General features: G+C 39.9%; 1 protein-coding gene across 3 annotated transcripts in view; it reads left to right on the plus strand.

The window, feature by feature from the left end:
• Positions 1-838: 838 nt before the first annotated feature.
• Hhla2 (HERV-H LTR-associating 2) overlaps positions 839-18,209 on the plus strand; it is a 92,769-nt gene continuing 75,398 nt past the window's right edge. For all 3 annotated transcript variants that reach the window (XM_040750728.1, XM_040750727.1, XM_040750726.1), the window contains exon 1: positions 839-997. The gene's annotated coding sequence lies outside the window, so the exon portion shown is untranslated. The remainder of the gene's footprint in view (positions 998-18,209) is intronic.

Genomic DNA, 18,209 nt, shown 5'->3' on the forward strand with positions numbered 1-18,209 from the left:
GCTAGTATTTGGTAATACCACAATATAACACTAGTTGCTGAAGAAATAGGTGTGATTCTTCATGGATATTCATATCTACTGCCTAGATGCATACATGTAACATTAAAGGATACACACACACACACACACACATGCACACACACACACATGGACTGGGAGAGAGAGAGAGAGCGAGAGAGAGAGAGAGAGAGAGAAAGAGAGAGAGAGAGGACCTGAGAGAGAAGGGGGCAAGGAAGATTATAGCCATTATTTATATGATAGCATAGAGCAATGGTTCTCAATGTGTACGGGTTGCAACCTCTTTGGTGGTAACATATCAGGTTATGATTCATAACAATAGCAAAATTACAGTTATGAAGTAGCAATAAAATAATTTTATGGTTGGGAATCACTACAACACGAGGAACTGTATTAAAGGGTTGCAGCATTAGGAAGACTGAGAAACACTGGCATAGAAGAAGCAGTGTTAAATCCTCCACATAGAGGAGAGAGAAAAATTTTTTATAGGCAGGGCTTTGCATTGAATCTGCTTGCTAACTTTGTGTATTCTCGCAACCAGGGCAGCAATGTAGATTATAGGTGTGGATGACGTGACATAGGACCGTGGTTTCTTTACATAGAACTGTCAGCCACCAAATTGCCAGCACTTTTCTTTATTACTATAAAGCAAGCTAGTCTCTTTGCAGTGGCTGTGAAGACGATAAGCAGCTTACCTCAGGAAGTGGTGTCATTCTGTTACTTTGCTGACTGATCACGTAACCAAGTAAACTCTCCTGCTTGTTAACATTGGCACCTCAGTGCCTGTAACGTCACCACCATTTGTGTCTGAACTTTGGAATCGAAGCACAGAGTTAGGGTGGGGATCTAAGAAGGGAGCTCTTGGGTTTACACTTGTTCAGAGTAACTCATTTCTCATTTCTTTTTGCCATTTCTGCATTAAATGTTTTCCTCTTGGATTGCTTAGCATTTGACTAGATGGTATGGAGTCCTAATGAAGGTAAGAAAATCTTTAATACTATTTATATATAGATCTTAGAGTTGGGCATGATTGAATCAAATGTGTATTGTTTTTACTTGACACATTACTTTTATGTTAGGGAAAACATAATTGGTCTTTTAAATCAATTGGATATATATGTGTGTATATATATATATTACATGTACAAAACAAATAATAGAAAGATGGCATAGAGAGTACTGCTGACATTTTAAATAGAAGAATTTAACAAAAATGAGAGGTCCTAATGTTCTGACAAGACATGGAAGGCAGGGCTGAGGAATGCTTGTTTAAAAGTATTTGAGGACTTTTGATTTCAGTAGGTATATTCTGTAATATCTAGTTACAATATAGGCCTTTTTAGCTACCTGAAAGTGGCAAACTTCACCCCTGTCATAGCTGGAGGAGATGGGGAAGAACGGGGCAATGATGTTTTAGCAGAAGCATCGGGTGATTTTACAAGTCTCTGAGACATTTTTACTATCTCAAGGGAAAGTCATTAAGTTGATTTTATTTTTAATGTGCAAGAAGTGATTTTTCTAAAATTAATATTTAATACTTGTTAGAACTTTATTGTTTGAGACTTTGTATAATAAAAAATAGCAGTAGATAATTTGGGTCTGTGTTGCTGCAGTTTGATGAAGTGAAACTGAGTCTCTTCATTTCCTGGAAATTGGTAGAAACTGTCTGCTCAGAACACTGAACTGGTGCTGACTTTGTACTGTCATCTTAGTGCAAAGATTAAGCAGGTTTGTAGATGCCAAGGTTATAGTCTGCAGCAGCAAACAGTCCTTGGGAAAGCCTGTTTCATCATTAACTACTTGTGTTTTTTTTCTGATCCTTAGTTGCCTACTTTGTAAAAGGAAGTAGACAGAAGTGCCTGTGTTAGCTGAGGAAAAAATCAGTGAAATAACTTACCATGTTTAGCAAGGTGACTGCTATGTAAAGAGTATTCAATAAATATTGATTATAACTATGTAAATCTATTTTAGTATGTGAATATAAAAGATAAACAAATAATGCCCTGTATCATGAACCAACTGTAAGAGTTTGGTGATTCTTAGTAAAGTCTTTGAATAAGATCCTGCCAGCTGTAAAACTTGCTCCTGGCCTAAGCTGGGCTTTTTTTGTTGTTATTGTTGTTCATTTGCTTTCCTTTTTCTTTCCCATTTATCTGTCTGTGTATATCTCATCTGTCTATTTTTCTGGTTGTCTATCGTCTATCTTTCTACATTCTTGCCTATATAACTCCTGTGTGTGTGTGTGTGTGTGTGTGTGTGTGTGTGTGTGTGTGTGTGTGTGTGTGGTGTTGGAGATTACCACAGTGTGCTGTGCGGATGTCAAAGAGCATCTTCTGGGAGTTGATCTTTTCCTCTTATCATGTTTGTTCCAAGAATCTAACTCAGGTGATCAGGCTCAGCTGGCAACAGTCTCCTTTACCTGCCAACACATCTCACTGGCTCCATTTCCTTTTCTGATAATTTTTAAGATTAAATTTGTTTTTAATTATGTGTGTGCTTGCAGGGGAATGGTTATTCCCATACAAGTGCAGGTGTCCTCAGAGGCCTGAAAAGGGTGTTGGATTCTGTAGAGATGGAGGTAGAGGCAGTTGTGACCCATCTGACATGGATGCTTGGAACCGAACTTGGGTCCTCTCTAGACCCATTTCTGAGAATTCTAAGCAGATTTTTTGGATGTGTTTGTTTTCTTCTAGAGTTATGCTTTTGCAGTCTTTTTTCCATAAGGTATATCCTATTCAACTAAAAAGTTTCCCCTATATGTTTCCTCTCTACAAACTGAGATACACTTCACCTTCTCCTGGACCCCAGGGTCTCTTTGTTTTTCACATCCCTGTTTCTTCTTCGAGATGGTTTGAAATATTTCACTGTTCCTTCTTCTCTTTAGGGATTTTGAGGGTAACCTAGCATGGCTTCACTTTGTTTGACCAATTCTTGCAATCTTTTTCTATAAGAGTTGTGTCTCTGTCCCTATCAATTCGAGCAGCCTCAAGGCAAGGAAATTTTGCAACTTCTTGCAACCAAGCAGTATATCTTATTGCCTTTTCTCTACGTTTCCTACCTAATCCTTCTTCTATCATTTCTCTTGACCTAACCTGTGTGACCCTTATTTGTGGGCACTCCTCCCGGAGCGAGTTCAATAGTCACTATGTTGTTTCCTGCTCGTTATAAAAGGTTAAGCTGGTTTAACCCATGAGTATCCTCATTCAGATGGACATTGAGCTGTGTCATACGCTGAGAAAACAGTACACCTCCCAAGCTGATCCTTGGTTTTTGTCTGCTGTTTGTGTACAGCATCGTCTCACACAAGATTATACACTTACTGAGTTGAACTCATTTTTCTAGTTGGGAAATGAGTATTGATATGATGATCTAGCATTTTGTCCTTATATAGTAACTTGAGATTGAAGGAGGAAGTTGTCTCAGTTCACTTTGTTTTCCTGTTTGAATACGGTTAATTAATTATTTATTTGATAGCAGATCTGCAGGTGTCAACCCTAGAGTGACTAGAAACGTGTGAATACTTCACCATCCTGAATTCAGCCTGCCTCCCACTGTTTTACTGATAGAACGCTGACAGAGGCAGGCACTTCATTAACTATCTGAGGCATCTCTCAACTTTTTCCCTTGCGATTTTACTTTGATTTGTTCAGGTTACTGGTGAGGAGTCCTGGGTTCCGAAAACCAAAATGGCATTCATTGCATTCGAGGGAAATGGGGCACTTGTAACATGAATAAATAAATGACCCAGAGATTGATATTGGGCTTCAACCTTCCAGCTGAATATCAAAAAAGCAACATAGCTGGCTACTAGCTCTCACCTCTAGCTCAGGCTGAAAGGGCTGATCCTGTCTCCACGAGCTCTCATCAAGCCTCACACTATAACCTCTCCTCAGCATGCCTGGAGAATGAGGCTGGAGAATGAATGCCCCTACCCTCAGCATGCCTGGAGAATGAATGCCCCTATCCTCAGCATGGATGAAGAATGAGTGCATCTACTGACTCCTAATACTGACTTATATACCTCTCATGAGCCCTCGGATTAAATGTGTGAGCTATAATTCTCTTTTAGACTGATTCAATCTTGTATAGATCAGGCCTTGTACTCACAGAGATCTGTCTATCGCTTAATCCTGAGTCCTAGGATTAAAGACATGTACCACCATCTCCTAACTTCTGGCTGCTGGGATTAAAGGTGTGTACCACCGCTGCCCTATCTCTATAGCTTAAGGCTGACTTTGCTTTTCTGAATCCTCAGTCAAGCTTAAATAAATAATAAATAATATATGACTACAGACACTCTTCTGGATCACCCAATTGTCATCCCTTTGAATTCTTACCCTTTTTCAATTTCTGTTCTGCATCCTCAGTGTAAGTCTTAGTAATGTCCTTAGTGTGTTCTTGTCACACAGAATTTTCAAAGGTGGTATCTTGTTTTTTTCTCTTTCTTTTTCTTTCTTTCTTCTTTTTCTTTTTTTAGGTCTCACTAAAGATATTGTACATGTGAGTCAATAAAGGCAGAGGATGTAATGAACTAACTTCATAAATAGTTCCTTTGGGTCCTGCTTTTTCTGTCTGGTGCTTATTCCCTCCATGAAAACAGCATGGAGTAATAGTCAAAGACTCGGCAACCCCCACCTCTGTCTTCTGTGTAGAAACCAAAGGTTATTTCTCTTTTTCTCACAATGAAATATCTTCCTTCTTGCTATATTTGATGTTCAAATGCTTCATTACTGTTTGTCATGCCTGTGAGTATGCTAAATTGACTTTTACTGGAAAGTAGACTGATTTAGGGTAAAGGGATTTGATTTTGTTTTAATTTCAAAGAATATTTCTATTTTTTTCTTGGCTCAGCTGCTCCATTTGGTGGCCTTTTTACTTCAGGCTGCACCATTTGTGTCCTCAGGATTAACCTCATTGACCCCAGCTATTTGAATTCATCAGACTAGCTCAACATATCAAGAATGGCTTCCAATGGGATGTATTTACAAGTTGTGTCTTAGCACTGGTTACCACTGAAAATTTTATTTCCTTGACTCTTCAATCCTCTGTGGTCTTACTATTTTGCTATGTTTGTCTTTAGTTCTTGCATGTCTCTGCATATATTCTGCCCATTACTTTACAGTTACACTATCCCTAATGTCTAGTCCTTTTATAGACTATGGTTATCTATCACACATTTAATGTGGTGTTTATTTCGCTCAGGATAGTCAAATTGGTTTGGAATAGTATACATGTGGCAGACTTAATTGGTTTCATCACTGCATTTAAGACTTTATAACACATAATGATAGCTGTAACTATAACCACCTTACATCACAGGACTACCAGAGGGCTAATTGCTGTGTTACATTTTTAGTTTCTTCACCTGAATTATTTACCATGGGTGGACACTAAGCAGTGTCTGCTTTCAGTTAGATAGCTCGACTGATTTTTCTTGTACGAGCTAAAAATCACATTCATGTGTTTAGACAATTTTGTTGGTCTTTTGTGAGTCTGAGGTGATCTTTCAGGACTTTGATTTCCTACAGTTTGAAGTATAATCTAAGCTCTACTTCAACTGTAGATTCAGCTCCATGCTTTATGTTCCCTCTTGTTTTAGGCTAGCCCAAACTTTGAAAAGAAAAGAAAACCAAATATTTCTCTCCAAACTTTGGTACTGGATTAGGTTCCTAAGACCACCACAAATGTGATGACTTTAAATTATAAAAACACTGTTTTGCAGTTCTGAAGCCCTAATTCTGAGATCTGGGGTTCAGGGGACACACAGCGCAGAGGAGCATTCTTGTTTGCTACTTCCTGGCCCTTCCTTGTGTGTCCTGAGATTTCTTGGTTGCAGCAGTGTGATTCTAACACCAACCCCCATCTTCTCCAGACCCTTTTTCTACCTGTTCTACTGTGTGTCCTTTTCTGACTCTCACTGGGATTTAGGGCACAGCCCAACCCAGGATGATCTTTTATCAGACCTTATCTTCTCCCTGTTCACAAAGTTCCTGTCTTCAGATATGACCTTAAATATTGCAGCATCCGAGTCAACCCACCCTAATGTATTAGGTAGGGCTTTCAAGACTAATCACTACCCTATGGAGACTGGGCATCAGTTAAATCTCCTAGAACCCCACCCACCCTGCAACCTTCCATGGTTTGTAGATGGGAGAATTACTCTTTCATCCTAGAGTGGTGGAATCTGCTCTTCCCTGTCTCTGCCTGTGGGGCTGGAGCACATTCGTGTTACATTCCCTTAATCCTGTCCACAGATTTCTTTGTTGCTTTTGTTTGGTTTTGTCTTAAATTTTTCTCTATTTTTATTTGTGTGTATGTGTGCCTGACTTTTATGTGCATCATGTGTTACCCTGCTCCTCCATTCCCACCAGATTCTTGAGGTGGGATTTGGGATCTCACTATGTTAGGCATGGACAATGTTACCAGGGAACACCTCAGCCAGAGTCATTTGTTCTAGATTACCCCAATGGTGGTTGTATTTGCTGCCCAACTGGGACTCATGTCTGATTCTAGCATTTCTACTCATTCCATACATGGGACTTCATCGAAGTTTTTGAAGATTTAACTTCTATCATATTAAAATGTATTTTATTTATGTAACAGGGTCAAATTAATTATTTTTGCAAACTGTTAGTTGTTATGCGCATTTTTAACTCATAGATATTCAATTATGAGAATGTGTTCTCTCAAAAAGCGGACCTGAGGCAAGGATTGAAATATTGATCTTCCGTGTAGAAGGTGACAACCTGAAGCAGCGACGAGATGGATGTGAGGCAGGGTGGGTGATTCTGTGAGAGATGAGTTTCCGTACTGGCTGCTTCATGAGCAATGGGAAGGGGGTTTGGGAGCTTTGTGGCAGACAGTTACATTCGCTCGGCATGATGGACATTTCTACAGCCTGACTAGAGAACTGTTTCTCAGAGTAGTCCATGAGAATGAGGGATGAAGGGCAGGCATGGCATTCATCTGCCACATCTATTGTTTCCTTTCCACAAAGATTTACCATGCACCTGCTGGGAAGACCAGTTCAGCGAGTAAACGTACTTGCTGTGCAAGCATGAGCTCTTGTTCTTGGACCCTGAGAAGCCATGTAAAAGAAAGCCAGAGACAGTTCTAGCATCGATAATTCCAGTAATCTAATGTGAGACTGGATGCAGAGAGGAGAGAATGGCCAGAAGCATTTAGGCCAGTTAGCCTAGAACACAAAGTAGAAAAAGAGCAAGAAGCCTTACCTGCATGGTGAGGAGAGACACCCAATGTTCTCCTCTGACTGCCATAGGCATGCCCAAAATCACACCAACTAATATGTGCACATGCACCCATTTACACAGGTACACACAGATTTAGGATGCAGAGGTAAACCATCATATATATCCAGACTTCATCATTCAGTCCCTTTGATGACTGTTCAGGATGCAATGGCCGACCCAGGGCCTGCAGGAAAGTGTTTAATTTTACTCCAGAAACATGAGGATGAGCCAGGCTCTGCAGGTGTGTGGCTAGCTCTGAAGCGGTGTTCATAGAAAATGGCCTGGCATTCGGTGGAAGTAACTAGTAAGCGTCTCACGATTACAGTAAAGTTAATAAAACAGCTCAGACAAAGCAATCTAAAGTGGCTCCTGAGATTTGCATCCAAGGTGGTAAATCACATTTATAGATCTTTCTAATACGGAGCCTTCCTTGACCTTCCTAGGAAAACACAGCGTGGTTACTTTGGACAGTCATGAAAAGGGGGTCAGATGTCAGGGTGAAGAATAAGTGACTGATAAACCAACTGCTGCTTTGTGCATCTGTCACCATATGCTGCATTTTTATTTTATTTTACAATTTTTAACTTTGAGTTCTTAAATAGTTTCAAATTTGAGGCTAAGTAAAAGTACAAGAACAATATAAAGTTTTATTTACTTTTCCCCAGGTTCCCCTATGCTAACATCTAATATTCATGTTGTATTCTAAAAATATAAGAAATTAACAATGGGATAATGCTATTAGGAACGCTATCAATTTTATTTGAATTTCATCAGTACCCCAATAGACTTAACAGATCTGTTTCTTTAGTGTTCTCTAGAGTGTAAGTTCTTATTCTTGCTTTGTTTTCTGTGACCTTGACAGTTTAGTGGCTAGGTAAATTGTAGCTTTGCCTTATAGTTTTCTCATGGTTAGAATGAGGCTGTGTTTGTAGCAGAATATTATCATATGTGGGGTACTTACCAGCGTGTATCATGTAATGCAGTTGTGGTACACTTAGAATCATGTATAACATGATTGCATCATGCCTTGTTACAGATAGTGTTAGCCTGCTTGCTTGTGCAAAGTAGTTTGTTAGGCTTTCCCACTTTAAATGATGATTTCCTCCCTTTGGTACTCTGGTCATTAGGAGGCACCAAGTCCAGTCTACATTTAAGAAGCCATGCACTAAACATCACCAACCATAAGGACTTTGTGTGTAAATATATTCTCTGGGATTATTTAGTAAGAGAAACAATTCATCTACCATGTATTTGTGTCAGTATTATGCAGTATTATAACTTATTTTGCTGATTAAAATTTCCAGCCTTGAATATTGGGGACTCTGAGTTTGAGGCCTGTACCCTTTGGTCATTGTGTCCACTTCTCAAAAACTTAGCAGCATCTTGTTTTCCCTTCCTTGTAGCTTCCTAAATGTCGCTTCCTACATAAAAGTTCATCTACCTCAGTCAGAAAAAGTGTATTTTTCTAGAGAAAGTCTAGCTAAGCTGAAAGGAAATATTTTATCCCTGGTTTTGACGTTTGTAAGAAAAATAAACCTTACACTGAGAAAAAGCTGTTATACAGTTTATAAATTGCCTTTAGGGGCAAAATACCTTAAAATGCAAAATTCATCAAAAGATTCTGTTAACACGCTTCTGTTATTTTCATCAATCATATTCTGTTGACATTAATGATATATTGTTCTTACTAGAAAAATCAGCTGGCTTAATTGTTGATTTTTCAGAAATTCTTGGCAAGTCAGAGTAATTCATTTGGATTTTCAAGGGAATTTTTTACAGTATAATGATCTGGATTCTGATTCTCAAAAGTTGTTAATCACTGAAAATGAACTCCATCCTACATGCATATTGGCAGTGAGGATGAATTTGCTTGTTTGTTATGATTGTGGATTTGATTTCTCATCTCAGCAAATATAGAACTAGATGCCCTTATGGTGCATCTCAAGATTGATTTGACAGCTTGAGAGGCCATTTAGAATGAGGGTTGAGGGAAGATGTAAGTACTTGATATTACATTTCACTCTATGTCATTTTCTCAAGTGTATAAATTCCTTGAGAACTGAAACTTTTTAAATGCAACATTTAACAGGAGTATTCAGTCTCACTGCCAACCCAAATAAAGTTACAGTAACTGTGTGCTAACATACCTATGTAAAAATATTATTTACTGCATAAGCTTTTACTTGTCATCAAAATGCACCAGAGATTTGGTAGACAGTTATAACTGTAGACTTTTCAAGTTGTTTAAAGCAATACCAAGTCAAGAATGCTGACAGAATTTAATTGCTTTTCTTCACTTTACCAACTAGAATTGGGGTAATTCTTTCATATGGTACTTATAGACTTGAGAAACAATCCCACTCATAGAAAACCCATTGTAGTTTCTCCCCCAGTGGTGAATTCACAATTGGTAAAGAACAACACCTGGAACTCTTGTTTTTATCTCCTAATAAGCCTCTAATCAATTAGTGATTTTTTGGAGTGGTCTTTGTCTCAACTGTCTCTTGGATAATCCAAGTACTGTTCTAGTGTGAAAATAATAATTAAAGACACGTGTAAGTCAATGTGTCACATAAATACAGACCTATGGCCAATGCTCAAATATAATACTCAGTCCCTGTGAAATGTGGGACTTGATAGCTAGGATTGTGGAAATGTCAAGGAACTTCAAATATTAAGTATAACTTACCTAGATATATGTGAAGTCAGCTTGTGCCAAAATTATGAAAAGAATGAGGCATCTCATTGTTGTTTTTTTCCTACCCTCACCCTATAGACCGTCGGCTATGTCATCTGGATGATGTCAACATGAGCAGTATCCCCTACCATGTCCTTCCCATATCTCCTCCATCCTTGGTGCCACTTTCAAATTCACTAACTCTTTCTTATTTCTTTGCTTGTTCTAATTTGGGGCTGGGAATGGGCATCAGCATGAGCGTCATTTTCAAGATTGGTCTTTTGCACAGTTTGGGAGCTAGGGATCTGAGCCAGAGAAACAACACATGGCACATAGAATTTGATGCAATAAGTGGGACGTGACATAAATGTGATTACTTCTATTTTAATCTAAAGATATTTAGATGTCCCTAAGCTGGTAGATTCTATAGAACAGCAGAAAAAAGTGGATGTCACCCAGTTACTGAATGAGCATACAGCTTAGTGTGAGCAGAAGCATGCACGTGTAACACAGGAGTGCTATTAGGACCACTGATTGGCTCCTGCTCTTTCTGCCCTCCCCCACTATGCTGTCATTCACAAAGACACATATTTCCCAGCTCCCTTTCTCTATGACATCTGTATAGAGACAGTATCAGCCAGTGGGAGGCACAGACAGAAAATTGCAAGTCCAAAGGGGGAGTGAGGAAGCCAGACCCTTCTCCCCATTTTTACTTGGTGAGGTGTTCCAGCAGAGGCTGCCTTTCTTTTGTACCTTGTTGGTACTTCCACAAGCCGAAGAACACCTCACTGTTACTATCAGCATCTTTGATTGCTCATCTCTGCCTGTAGCAGCTTCTCATTACTGATAATGACTGGATATTTTTATTCATTCCTTTACAACAAACAAAAACAAGAAAGCACACCCATAACTGTTGCTGTTTCCTGGCCTGATTCTGTTACTGCTCATACTGTCATCAGGCAGGTCTACATGGGCAGTCATTCCTGCCATGTCCTACACAAATCTGCCTGGTGTGCCTGAACTGTGTGGGTTTGCGGCTAATGGCTGCTGAGCTGCCTGGGAAGCTATGCCATGTGACCAGGGGTCACCCTTCGCCAACAACTAATATATTTGGAGATGCAAACATCATCTTCCTTCTTGGAAAGCATAAGGCTGTGGTGCAATCCAGCTTTCAGTGCTTCCTGGACTATTAGCAAAGACCATATGTTAGCCAACCCTGGCCTGCTGGGCTTCTAATCTTTCTCTGTACAGTTTCCTCATTACTTTATGACCCTCTCTTGAAAGTTCATTCTTCTCAGTGACTCTGCTGTGTTGATACCCATCTCTGCCTCAGCTACTAGAAATCCAAGTTTAAAGTGTGTTTACGTATGTAATAGAGAAAATCTGCTAATCTGATGAGAAACATAAATGGAGTTAAAGAGCATAAATTCCCAATGTTTCCAACAGTAATTTGACAGGGAAGGCAACAGCAGCAGAACATCCAGAGGCATGAACAGTTGGTAGAAAGTATGAAGTTTTAAAATTGAAGAGAAAAAATGCCTTACTATGATGTTTAACATTTATATATAGTATAAGAAATGCCTGTAGGATTATTAGTAAAGTGTACCTCAGGGGGGTTCTGTGAGACTGTCCTGGTAGTCAAATCATGAAGGCTCTGACACAGTGAAGAGTTTGGTCCATTGATGGATTCATCCCATAGGAAGCTGTGAAAGGAATGAGGCAGAGCTTACTCAGAGGAAAAAGGTCCCTGGGATTCAAACCTTGCCCTGGCTTCTTCTCTGTCCCTGCCTGTCATGGTAAAGCTCACCTGCAACACATTCTTAACACCATGACACTCTAAAGGACAGAACCAACCAGACAAAATACCCTGAATCTGTGGGTCAAAGTCAACATCGTCTCCTTGCGGTTCTTTAAGTGTGGTCACAAAGATGAGAAAAATAATATACTTACCAAATGAAGAAAGTGTAGAGAGGCTAGATTTTATGGTAGAAAGATGATTCTGTGCCTTTGACCAGTTGAGTGCAGCATTTTCAGGAGTGCAAATGCCTGGGTGCCAATTATAAATGAAGTCTGATGCAAGACTAGACATCCAAACTCTAAGATAATTATATAGAGTCAGGAATTCTCAGAGTTGAATCATATGTCTCCTTTTTTGGAAAAAGACGAGCATGTGTAGTCTTGTGGAGATGCAAATAGGACCATGCAATTTAGTTGGAGTAAAGTCAGGAATAGCAGAAGCAGCTAAACAGAATGGTACCACTGGTAAATTGCCACCAATAACTGTGTGCAACCCAGGGGAATTTTTTTTTGAGGTGGTGTATTTGAGGACCATTTGCCAGGAGGAGAGATGGGAAGCACTCACTCATCACCCCCCAGCATTTCCATGGACATAACCTTTTCAATCATTCTGGGATATAATCATGTGTTGAGGAGAGTGATGGGTGAATTACTGTGATTGTCCATCTCCCTGCTTCTGAACACTCTAGGTCAAGGCTTGCCCTAGGGCAACATGCCTCAGACTGGGGTCAGTGGGTTGGAGTCTTCCCCTGAACTGGTTACTACAATGTGGCTGAAGGAAGAAGTGGGCAGATAGATTAAAGCTATGCACAATAGTTGGCCACTGAGTACACATACATTTGGGGTCCAATGCGTTCAAACCACTTGAGTGTAGTCTGCCTCCATGTGTACGATAAAGAATAACCACAGAGTAGTTAGATAAAACACTTGACTTAATTCAATGTCAAGTCTGACTGCACATAGAAATTAATCTCTGAGACCTTTATTTTATTGGTGTGAGTTGAGACTGAGTGCTGGAGATTCACTTTTCATTATGACTCTTTGCATGGTTATGATGGGTTTTCTTCAAACCCCCAACTAACTCTTCCCTAACTCACATAGCTAATTTTTTTCTGAGAGTGTTTGTTTAACAAGTCTCACTCTCTTCTGAGTGCCTTTGTGCCCAGCCTAAGTCTAGACACCTAGATGCAGTGTACACCTTGGTTCTGATGGATTTTTCTGGGTCAGCCCAGGTTGGATTTTTTGACAATGTAACTAGTACTAACCATTATACCTTTAAAATATCCAATGCAGAGAAAGGTTTTAAGGGAGGAGGAAAGTGAAAAAGACCAAGAGTAGTCATCGACTGAATTCTGTCTTCCCTTGATTCTACTTTTGTTATGTGATGTAAAGTACATCCATGGTCCTGTGTTGTTCTCTAAGAAACAAAAGGGTCTTCAATCCCTTGTCCTGAGGTGTCCCTTATTGCCATTTTACACATTCATGCACTAGGAGTTTGGTCTCCCACCCCACCCCAGGGGCAGGGGCATTGAAAATTGATGGACTTTCAGAGGTGTTCTGCAATTGAAGGTGACTGGGTCATATAACATCTTTGAAGGTATAGTTCAATGTCTCCTTCCTGGAGTTGTTTAAGTCTATCAAGAGTGGACTTGTTCCTGGTAGAACAGTAAAGGAGGTTGTCAAAGAGCAAGTCTGGCTCCCCCTGTTTTTGATTTTGCTATATGTCTTAGGGTGTTTTGATTTTGTTCTGTTGCATGATAAAACACTATGACCAAAAGGAACTTATACAAGAGAGAAGGTATTTTGGTTTATAGTTCCAGAGGGCTTATAGTCCATAACAGTAGGGATCACATGGCAGTAGTTGGACAGCTACTGGTAACTGTCACCCCTCTACATCTGCTCATCACTACACATATAACAGCTTACAGATTATAGTATTGTCAGTCATCTAGTAAAATTTGAAACTGAAAATCGGAGCCAACTCTGACCCTACAACCCCTGCTCCTGACCTGGCAAAAATTTTCAGGTACTCTCACTATCCAATAAGACTGACAAGGCATTCTCAATATTCAACAGACTGACAAGGTACCCTCACTATCTAATAAGACTGACAGAGTGTCCTTACTATCTAATAAGATTGACAAGATATCTCCTCTATCTAATAAGAAAGACAAGGTATCCTCACTATCTAATAAGACTGACACTCAAAGTTGGGATTATTTATCCTCAACTCATCTGAATGCAAAAGTTGTTGTGCCTATCAAGTGAGATGCCAGGCCCTGTGCCAAAGATTCTTTTGGGCTCCTCAGAGGAGCAAGTGCCTTTCTTTTTCCAGGTGGGTTGAAAATGGTGCTTTTGTGCTCACATTAATCCTTTTCTCAGATGCTCTTGCCCTGTGGACTCAGATTAAATTCAAGGTAGCTCATCAAGTGTGTGCCAGCGGTGTGTCCCCTGCCCTCAGAAGAGCCTCTAGCTCAGAACTGAGTACTGGCTGTTTCATGAAAGTGGTATGCATACTGATTAGGTGTGTCTGTGCCTTTGGAGACAAGGGCATTGGCAACTGGAAAATACGCTTAAGCGTGTGCCCAAGGACCAATATTAATTTCTCTTGGAGCTATTAGCCTCTCTTTTGCACTGGACCCTTCAGTTGGTCTTCTCTGCTTTAGGTGCAGAGGAGGATGCTCAGCCTGAACTATGGCTCCCTTTCTGTGTGGCCCTGGGCAGGTCTCTTATTTCCTGCTGCACTTTATTCAACATGGCTGTGAGAGGGTGGTGCTGGCTAGATTCTGGGAGGTTTTGTATCTGTTTGTAGGATTCTGTTATGTTTGGACAGGTGAGCTATTAGACAGAATTCAGATGATTTATCTTATGGTGGGAACTTTCCCCTTTGAGCTTTCCTCTAGATAACAAAGCAATATCAGATACTACAGGCGATATGCCTTAGAGGAGGAATTAAGGCAAATAGAGATTATCAGTCTCTGTGTGTTTTGGGTTAAGTCTTCTGTTTTAGAAAATAACGTGGAATTTGCAGCTTAATTGAGATTTGGTCTGGTGTTAAAGTGTTATTTACAAAGCTTGAGAGAGCCAGCCTGATGCCGTGAGGATGCTAACGGCAGATAGGCATAGGTTCAAGAAGCAACGGTCTTATACTTTGCCAAGATTTGTGAAAAATAACTTGGATGGCAGCTGGATTCCTTGGTATTTTGAAAGGGCAGGTAATATGCATAACTAGACTTGGTGGCTTTCTTAAGTTTGTTTGTTTTTAAACTGGAATGCTATACCTGTGTTTTCCTTTCTCCTGGTTTCAAATATCTATCTGCTCCTCAGCGTTACCTGTGCTTAGAAGCCTGATCTGTTTGTGTGGTTTGCATGGACTTGATGTTTATTTGAATAATCTGAAGCAGCAGAAAAAGGAATAGGTTTAATCATCTAACCTTTACAACGAGGAGCATTTAAAATGTCAGCATTTGGTTTCCCGACCAGGTGAGCTATCACATTATTAGGCTCTTATTTATTTATTTACACACCACATCTTTGGGGGAAGGATTTGAAACAACTTTGAACTGCTTCTAATAAAGGGCAAAAAATAAGCAGGACAGAAAAGATGAAAGAATAAACAAAATGAGGAAGTCAGCATAGTCTGTGATGTTCCTAAGGGTGTGAAAACAGAAACAGGGCAGAAACAATTTGTATAATCTCCACTGTTCAAAAGAGAAGAACGCAGTCTTCTAGTTCAAACCCACAGCAAATATTGTATTAGGAGTGTTCATTAAATTCATTCAGTAAATACTTAAATACACGCTAAGTAGCCCTGTCCTGTGTCAGTGCCTGGAGGCAAAGCAATGCAGGTAAGAGTGTTCTTCTCACGAAGTTTGCAGGAGCAGATGCTTACTGCTGCATCTGCTGACACATGACCAGTTGTATAGAAATAGTAACAGTTTCTGAATGCTTCTCTGACTCTTTAATCAGACAGTCGGGAAACAGCAGGCATCAACTAAGTTCAGGACAGCAGGAAAAGTAGCTGGATGGACTGCAGACACTACACTGAGCCAGAGAGGGGCATGCGAAGGCTAGCACTGACTGCTCAGTCAGGCCACCCATGCCCCCGTACTCTGATTCATTTTTATCAGAGTCAACACGTGAGCGCATACATACTTTTTATTTCCCTAAAACATATTTTCTTTTGGACTTGCTGTGCTTAGTAATTTATATAGTTTAAGTCTTACATTGTTTTACAAATAAAATTTAATAACCTTATATCAATTCCCCCGAACTTTTTTTTTTAAGTTTAATGTACCTAGGAAATCTAAAGGCTAGGACACTTTGGTCTACTAAGCCCTTGATAAATCTGGCTGGAGTGGCATGAAGTTAGAGCAAGCTGAAGGCTGAAGCATGGTCCGGTAACATGGCAGGCTTTCAAAACACACGCGTCATAGTGTCCTGGAACAATTATTTTGGGTAGAACACTACGGTTAGTCACAGAGCTTGTGGGGTGAGTAGAAACTGAATTCAGTCTTAGTTCCAGTTCCCATACTACATGCCTGGATCAGGGTGGGAACCAAGCAAAAGAAAGGGAGCCTGACTGGTTGTAAAACATATACTTCCAGTGATCTAATATAAGGATCAAACTTAACAATTCCACAAGTCTACATGCAGACTGCAAATAGGATATCTGTGACATTCATTTAATGAGATATTAGTTTAATGACCTAGCTAGTTCCTGCTTGCCTTTTAGTAGGGGGTCTATATGCCAATTATTGCTGAATTATACTGCTTCTATACACTTCTGAAACTCAGTTGGCAAGAGGAAGAGTGGACTTAGTGTAGAGAGAACATCCTGATATCCCAGCCCTTGGATAGGCACTTTGTTAGTTTATGTAAGTTAAGAGGTTTACCTATAGAATTCTGCAAGAGAAATGGCTTAGGATGAAGGAAGACTGCTTCTAAAAGAAGTTAGAAACTTGGGGCTGCAGAGATGGTTCAGTAGTTAACACCGATTGCTGTTCGAGCCTGATACTCTGAGTTCAATTCCAGGGCTCCAGGAACCCATGGTGGAAGGAGAGAACTTAGTCCTGAAAGTTCTTCTCTCCCCTCCATCACCATTGCTGCCTCATGTGTGTGCCCACTTACACACATGCACACACATAATAATGATGAATAATAACGTTTTACTCTAACCAATCTGTAATGCAGCCTTTATCGGCCAACATTTTTCCTTCACCCTCATTATAAAGTAGAAATGATCCTGGTCAAAGGTGTTTGAGGGATGAACTACACAGCCTCATCGATGCCATGGAAAAGATCCTAGCTGAACCTTCTGCTGTGTTTTTCAAGAGTCCCCTAAGCATACCTACCAAGATAAATTAATCACAAAGCATGTCCAAGGGTTGCAGGATAGACTGACCTACTCCAGAAAATTTTTCCTAATTGACCAATTATGTTGGAAACTGTGCTGAAAACAAACACTTTACTTAGCTAATGTTCACTCTAATTCCTGGAAACAAGCAATTACCTAAATCATTTCTCTTCCTCCCCGTAATATCTTTTCCTTTATATTATGTCTGTTTGTGCTGAGTGAGGAAAATCAGAATGTACAAATAAGAAAAAAGGGGGGCAAGGAAAATTAGAATACAGACAAAATCAAGCTGTAATCCTATTATGTAGAGAAGCAATACTAATATTTTATTCACACTGGTACATATTTTCTACGTGTGTATACACTATGGCTGCATAAATTTTAAGAAATATATAGGCTCTGCTGACCCTTGCTCTGACAGTGGATATACGATCAGCTTGAACCATCATCTCAAATTGTGTGAGAAGTTTAGTGCATGTCTCAAGGCTTCTGGAATTTAGACTCCTATTTACCTTTGTCAACATTGGCCCGCTTGCCTCACTTTTTCCATTGTAGATATTTCCTTATCTTCCATTCAGCAAACATCTCTTTGTAGCAGACACGAAGTATAACTCATAAGGGCTTTGAAGTCATCTGGACACTGACTGACTGTTGTACCTTAGGTTCACTGGCTAGTTTTATTCCAACTCGACACAAGCTAGACTCATCACAAAGGAGGGAACCTCAACCAAGAAAAAGTAGGACATTTTAAAGTTGGTGATTGATGGGGAAGGGCCTAGCACATTGTGAGTAGTGCCATCCCTGGGCTGATAGTTCTGGGTTCTATAAGAAATGTTAAGCAACCTCATAGAAGAGAAATTGGGTGGTACCCTTGAACGAATTGGTACAGAAGACAGCTTCCTGAACATAACACTAGTAGCACAGACAGTGAGATCAACAATTAATAAATGGGACCTACTGAAACTGAGAAGCTTCTGTAAGGCAAAGGACACAGTCAGCAAGACAAAAAGGCAGCCCACAGAATGGGAAAAAATATTCACTAATCCCACATCTGACAGAGGGTTGATCTCCAAAATTTACAAAGAACTCAAGAAGCAAGTCTCCAAAACAG

This window comes from Mesocricetus auratus, unplaced genomic scaffold, assembly GCF_017639785.1.
Source record: "Mesocricetus auratus isolate SY011 unplaced genomic scaffold, BCM_Maur_2.0 Super-Scaffold_100008, whole genome shotgun sequence".
Lineage (NCBI taxonomy): Eukaryota > Metazoa > Chordata > Mammalia > Rodentia > Cricetidae > Mesocricetus > Mesocricetus auratus.